General features: G+C 46.9%; 1 long non-coding RNA gene across 2 annotated transcripts; it reads right to left on the bottom strand.

The window, feature by feature from the left end:
* Positions 1-53: 53 nt before the first annotated feature.
* On the bottom strand, positions 54-6,586 carry LOC149851698 (uncharacterized). Of its 2 annotated transcripts, XR_016439580.1 has the most exons (6): positions 6,496-6,586; positions 6,309-6,388; positions 3,965-4,069; positions 2,728-2,748; positions 668-694; positions 54-154 (listed from the first exon to the last, which is right to left on the bottom strand). It is a non-coding gene; the product is annotated as an uncharacterized LOC149851698 (long non-coding RNA). The 2 variants fall into 2 exon arrangements; XR_016439579.1 differs by having other exon boundaries at positions 6,309-6,586.
* Positions 6,587-6,755: the final 169 nt, after the last annotated feature.

The raw sequence follows: 6,755 nt of genomic DNA, 5'->3' as shown, positions 1-6,755 counted from the left end.
AATATTAATTGACAATTAATACCTATATTAAACTCAGTAGTATTCATCTATTACAAGATATAAATTAATAGGTTCCCAGTGCTGGAGAGACTTGGCAATTGATAGAATCTGAACATTGTACCTTTTTCCAAAGGCGGTGCGGTTTGTCCCAGCCCTGAAAGCAACCACAGAATCAGACATGAGAACTCATTAGAAGAGATGCATGAACAAGGCATTATTGCCTGCAATGTCACATTGGGACAAAATAGATCTAAACCTTCAGTGTGCTGTAATTAATAACTGAGACACAGACTCTGAGACAGGTTTTCTGTCAGAGGACCACACACACATCACAAGCTGCACATGCTCAGACAACACAGGTATAGTTACATGTCCAGGCTGCCAGGGGAAATAGTATTTCTACCTGTGCAAAAGAGGAATTGACACTTACATGATTAAAACCTGCCATTTCCACTCACAAGGGGGAAACAGAAAATGCTGCGTGTGGTGGGGACTTCTAGGTTCCTTCCAAAAAAATCTGGCCATAGAAGACTTTGAGTTCTTTGACCATAATAAAAAGTACTTCTTGCCACAAACTATTAGTGAGCCTAAGAATTTGCCTGGACAGGAAACAAAGGGAATTGAAATAACAGGAAAAGACCATTAATTCAATATGAACTTTCATTACCTGGACAGATCACAGCTCTTTTCCACCCTGAAATGAAGAGAAATAGTGGTGAGCATTTATCTGAACAAATGCAGTTGTAAAAGGATTCTTGGATGAGGAGCATCTGGCCCAAGCAAAAGCCAGGAATGACCAGAGTGATGCTGGACACAAATGGGGCAACTGGACTAACTGGGACACTGTCTTTTCATGTCAGTAAATCCATACAGACCTCATCCATCAAAGTGTTGTCAAATATTTAGGTCACTCTCTAAATTGCAGTGACCAGGGAATAGGGCCGTTCAAAATGGAAGCACTCCTTTTCGACCAGCGTGTGGACATTTCGACAGAACAGCGTTTCATTTTGACGTTTGTCTTGAGTCGAAACGGCTGTTCTGTTCCTTTCTGTCAAACCATTCTGCTGTTTTGACCCTGTATTGACGTTTCAACCCATAGGATATAATGGGGAAGGTCAACAGGCTATAACTGTGTCTTTACTGGCCTGATTTCAATGAAACTTGTCGGTAGTCCCTTCTGAGGACATGAAGCGTGCCAAAATTTCAGAAGATAGATGCGGAGGATTCAGAGAAACTGCACCCCAAAATCTTCAGAGCAAAACTCATGTCACGTGTATGTGTTAAGATGCAGCGGGGTCAAAACTACAGGAATGGTAGCCCCTGCTGAGGTAACAAAGCCTGCCACGGTTCAAGCAGGTAGGTGCAGAGTTCAGGGAAACTGTACCGGGAAACTGTACCCCAAAATCTTCAAAGTTAAACTCACGACACATGAATGTGTTAACCCACAGTGGAGTCAAAACTGCAGGCATACTAGCCCCTGCTGAGGCCAAGAAGCCTGCTAATTTTCAAGGAGATTGGTGCAGGGGTTTGGGGGAAACTGTACCCCAAGCTGGGGACAAGCAAAACTCGTGTCAGGGGTGTTTGTGTAACTGTCTGTCTCGGGGCGCAGGGGAGGGGAAACCACTGCAGGCCTGGCTGCTAGGCTGCGGCTATGACTCCTGTCAGCTCTTGAGGAGATCGGTGCAGGGGGGCTCTGGGGCCCTGCACGCCAACTGCTGACAGGCAAAACTCGTGACATGGGTGCTTGTGCAACTGCTGCCTCTCATCAGGCAGCAGGACCGAAGATCCCCCATCACTTGTCACCAAGACCCAGGGATAATAATTGGCCACAGTATGAACATGAGCCAGAAGTGCGATGCTATAGCCTCAAGATTTTGGAGTGAAGTTTCTCTGAATCCCCTCCACCTATCTTCTTGAAGCTTGGTGTGCATTATGCCCTCAGAAGTGGCTACCATTTCTGCAAGTCTTATCCAAATCTGGCAAGACATGGCAAAGTTATAGGCTGTTTCATCATTCCCTATTATAGCCTATGGGCGAAACGTTGAAACATTTTGACTTGCCTCGTTTTCTTTCGAGGTTGTTTTGACTATATCTGTTTAATTTTGATTTTGCCTGTTTCAACCTTGAACCAGGTGGAAACAGCACTGAAACAAAACTGGTGGCAAAATTTTGCACAGCCCTGCCAGGGAGCCTCAGTATCCAAAGACGCCACTGACTTGGACCTCCTGTCCCATTTCCCAGGGGAGGGCCTGGCTCCAGAGATACTCCCGTTATTGCCATCTAAGCTGGATTGCCATTAGTCATTCTCTCTGACCTGACCGAGAAGTTTCTAGTAGGTACAGAATAAAGATGCCTATTTTCTCCATGACTTGGGGTACCTTGTATACATGAGACATGTTGAAGTATCTTCAATGATTCCCAACCACACTGAGATGGCACCTCAAGCTTTGGTTCAAACTAATTAATGGCTGCATCTCCAGTTACATTCATGTTCCAATTTCACTCCATGAACTGCTGCAACCGCGGCAGTGCTCTGGGATAATAACGATGACAGAGGCCAGGAAGGAGTGCCTGAGGGCTCTCAGCAAAGCATTCACGACCAAGGGCATCTTAGTGTTGCTGTCGGTTTTCTGTTCTTTCTAGCATGGAGAGTATGAATCTAAGAGCTAGCTCTAGCCTACAGTGAATACCGTGGAACAACCTGTGCTGGACACAGAAAAAACTTACCAAGTTCTCGTTGAAGGCTTCCTGGATTGAAAAAAAAAGATACATTGATTAAGTGCTTCATTACAACTTCATAAGTTTAAGCCTGGCACTTTGTGCTCTGTGCAACAACCTCTCTGTGGTGCTTATCCACATACCACCAGTAGTATCCAGGGTCCAGTTGCTGAGAACTCTGACTCTTTTCTGCCTATCCTCATTGGTGTGCATGGGCGAGAGAAGTGGGAAACTCTTTTATATTTACTTCAACTGTGCTAACTTGCTTTGATCTGCTTTTTAAGAATTTGAATATATGGGACCGGGTGAATCAAGTTTGCGTGCATGTCCACTGCCTTCTAAAAATCATGAAATTTTTAGGAGTTTTGATGCTCTAAGAGAAAAGTGGGTCGAAGTTTGCTGAGGTGGCCTGTATGGTAGCATGACTGGTCTGACAGCCTAAGATGGATGAAGCCTGTGCTCAAGAGCTCCAGGGTAGAAGGGGCAAGCTCCAAGTAGTACTTGTGTCTGGGGATGGTATTGTACTTTTCCCATGTAGCTGTGTGGGGAGATGTTCTGGTGATACATAAATCCCTCTAGTGGTTTCAGGATGGGATCTAGTACCCACTGGTCTCTAAACAATGGGCATCTCTGGAGCGCTGGTAGGTCAGGTGCTAGAGTCTAAAGACTTGAGATTCTTGAGTTTTCTCAAGTTCTAGAAAAGCTCATTTGCTTCCGAAACCAGAAGAGAGCACTGGAAAAGTAGCCCCCACCTACCCCAGTGGTGCTGACCAGCTGTTTACTTACATAGATTACTGGGGGCATGACATTAAATATTCTGTAGTGTTTGGCTAACCATATGGGTGTAGAGATGTGTGTCAGAAGGCATATCTCTATTTCAAGGACAGAAATTTATAGAAGTTTTAACAGAATAACAGCTCCACTTTTCCTTAATGGTATGTATAGACATTTGGGGAAGTTAGGGGGCAGTTAGAGTTAAAAATGGCCACTGGATCAGATGGGAGGGGTAAGTGTCCACTGGGGACTTGGGGAGAAGGCTTTTTGTAACCTCTGATTCCCCCCACCCACAGATAAGCAACACCCCCTGCCAACTGCACTTTGCTGTGCTGGAGGTTTGGTGTGTGGCACAGTGCCTACCTGCCTCCGTTTGCTTGTCTGCAGTAAAATCTTATTCATACACGCTTTGATTTATTAGAATGAAATTATTCACTAACTATACTATATATCCCCCCCACCCTGTATTTACCTTTTATTTTGAAGAGATATACATTCAGGATTGTGAAACTTAACACAACCACTAGGATCACGCTCAGCGCCACCATCCAGGGATTCACATGGGGAAAGAAGAGAACTGAAAAACAAGATGCCCAGGGCTTGCTTTAATTTCTTATTGGTGAAAAAAAATTAAATGTATTTATTCCAAGGCCATCCACTAATAGTTCCTCTCAGGAGTTGCCTGAGACATGAATGAGAGCAGCAACTCCTAGAGTTGCAAAACATCAGAAATATGCTTTAATAACCTGACTTTCCATAGTGATTTATCATGAATAAACAGGAAACATGCTAGCTCACCCTTACATGGCTAAGTGGAAATTATTTAGCCATATAACTGCAATTTTTGGCAATTATGCCATGTTTGGATAGTTTTTCTACCTGTAATGGAAGAGGATCAATCTTTATGTGAATATGCTAGAAACAAAATCCAGAAATACTTTAAATCCTCCTTCATGTTCTCTATCATCACACAACTGCCAGCCATAGGTCTTTTTTTTCTGCGAAAAGCTTTGGGATCTATGTGGAATTACATAAATACTCCAGTATCTTCACAGCCATAGCACAGTATACTAAGCATGCTCAGGAGGAAGGTCTAGGATAAGCACTATTATGCATCTAAACAGTGAATAAAAGCCAAAAAAAAAATCACACTTACAGAACTATATGCTAAGGGGTCCTCCATTCAGAAAAGCCAGGGTGGGAACCAAATGGTGGCAGGGGGTGTGTGGGTTTGGACATGAAGTGGGGAGGAGGGGCAAAGTGAGGTCAGATCTGAGCTGGGATAAGGGAGCTGGAGCAGATGCGAATAGTGTGGGGGAAGGCGGTGGGGCTGGACAGAACCGGGGGTCGGAGGGGCGGTGAGACCAAAACTGGGGGGAGGGAGCAGAGTTGGAGCAGAAGTGGGGAGAATGGGGGAAAGACTGGTCAAAACCAAAGCGGGGGGAAGTGGGATTAGACCTGAAAGTGGGGTTCGGGGGGGCAGGTTTTGAGCCCTACCAGGGGGGTGGATCACACCTGAAGCGGGGGAGGTGGGAACTGAGGAATGAGTTCAGACCTAAAGTCGGGGGGAGTGGGGTGCTGGGATCAGACCCGAACCGGGGGGAGTGGTGTCAGACCTGAAGTGGGGTGGAAGGGTGGAGCAGGATCAGAACCAAAGGGAGGGGTGGGGGGTAGGGTTGAACCTGAACTGCGGGGGAGGTGTGGGAAATGCAGTCGGACCTGAACCGACCAGGGGGTGGACCCAAAGCAGGGGGGACGGGGTTGGATCTAAACCGGAAAGGAGGAGGGGTGAGGTCATACCTGAACTGAGGGGGCGGGGTAGGACCCTCAGTGTTGCGGAGGGTGCAGGGAGACGTTTCAGACCCAAACCAGGGTGGAGGTGGGGAGCGTGCTACTATGCAAAGCGGGGTGGGCAGCGTCAGATCCAAACAAGGGGTTTATGGGTGGTGGGGGCAGAACCGAAGCAGGGCAGAATAAGACCCAAACAGGCGGAGCGGGGGCATGTGGAGTCAGAACCGAAGTGGGGGTGGGAAACAGGGTCAAACCCAAAGCGGGGAGGGGAAAGCTGGCTCATACCCAAAAAAGGGGTGGAGAGGCCAGGGTCAGATCCGTACTGGGTGGGGTGGCGCTGGACCTGAAGTGGGGTAGCTGGGGAGTGGGTTCGGACCTGAAGCAGGAGTGGGGGCTGAGGGGAGGGTCGAGTCAAACCTGAACTGGGCGGGGGGGCCAAGGTCTCTTTTCCTGACCGTATGATGAGAGGCTAAGAGCTATGAGACTCTTCAGCCTGGAAAAGCGCAGGCTCGGGGAGATCTGGTGCCCACCTACAAGTTTCACAGGGGTCTCACCAGGATCGGTGGGAATCACCAGAGCGCCCCAAGGGATGATAAGGTCAAATGGTCACAAACTCCTCCATGACCATTTCCGGCTGGACATAAGGAAGAACTTCTTTACTGTCCAAGCCCCCAAGGTCTGGAATAGACTGGTGCCGGAGGTGGCTCAAGCACCTACTTCGAACACCTTCAAGAGACACTCGGATGTTTATATTGCTGGGATCCTGTGATCCCTGGTGACTTAATGCCCCTGGGGCAGGGAGCTGGACTCGATGATAGTTTGAGTGACTGCGTCTGCCAGTTTCTTTAAGGTAAAATTTCAGAAGTTCGAGGCAGATAAAATCCAGGTTCAGATACATGCAAACACACAGTTCAATGGATTTCTATCATGACCCCGTGGAAATGCTAGCCATGTGTGTGTTTGCTTCTTGTTTCACTTGGTTTCCAGGGGAGGAGGTTCACTGTCGGGTTTGGATGGAAACTGACCTGATATATGAATTGCTGATTCCTTCTCCTGGTCAAGGAGGCTGTTCCTGATCCAACAGGACAAGTTTTGATTTGAATGTCTGTTTATGACAAGAGAAATTTCTGTTTCAAACAGGCCATTCACCTTTGGGGATTTGATTTCAGAAAGCGATGCTATATGATGCCCCTGGGCATTTCTCCACAGCACCTGGGGCTCTGGGTACCACTCAGATGATTGACACGTCATGCGGATCCCTTCCTTCTCGTAATCCTCCACAGCGATTATAGGAGTAAAGCCTAAAGCTAGAAAAGAAAGAAAGTATATTTCTTAAATCTGTGAGTCAATTTAGCAGAAGTCCCAAAAGCCTGTTTCTGAGTAACCACAGAATGAACCTTGGCAGACATGACATCAGGCAAAGGAAAGAAAGCAAATGAAGCTGAAGCAGATCAGATTAAACACAGCAGAAG

This window comes from Crocodylus siamensis, unplaced genomic scaffold (genome assembly GCF_052110815.1).
Source record: "Crocodylus siamensis isolate JL-2025a unplaced genomic scaffold, ASM5211081v1 HiC_scaffold_443, whole genome shotgun sequence".
Taxonomy (NCBI): Eukaryota; Metazoa; Chordata; order Crocodylia; family Crocodylidae; genus Crocodylus; species Crocodylus siamensis.
The sequence above is the reverse complement of the archived record's forward strand: the minus strand, read 5'-3'. Positions and strand labels throughout refer to the sequence as shown.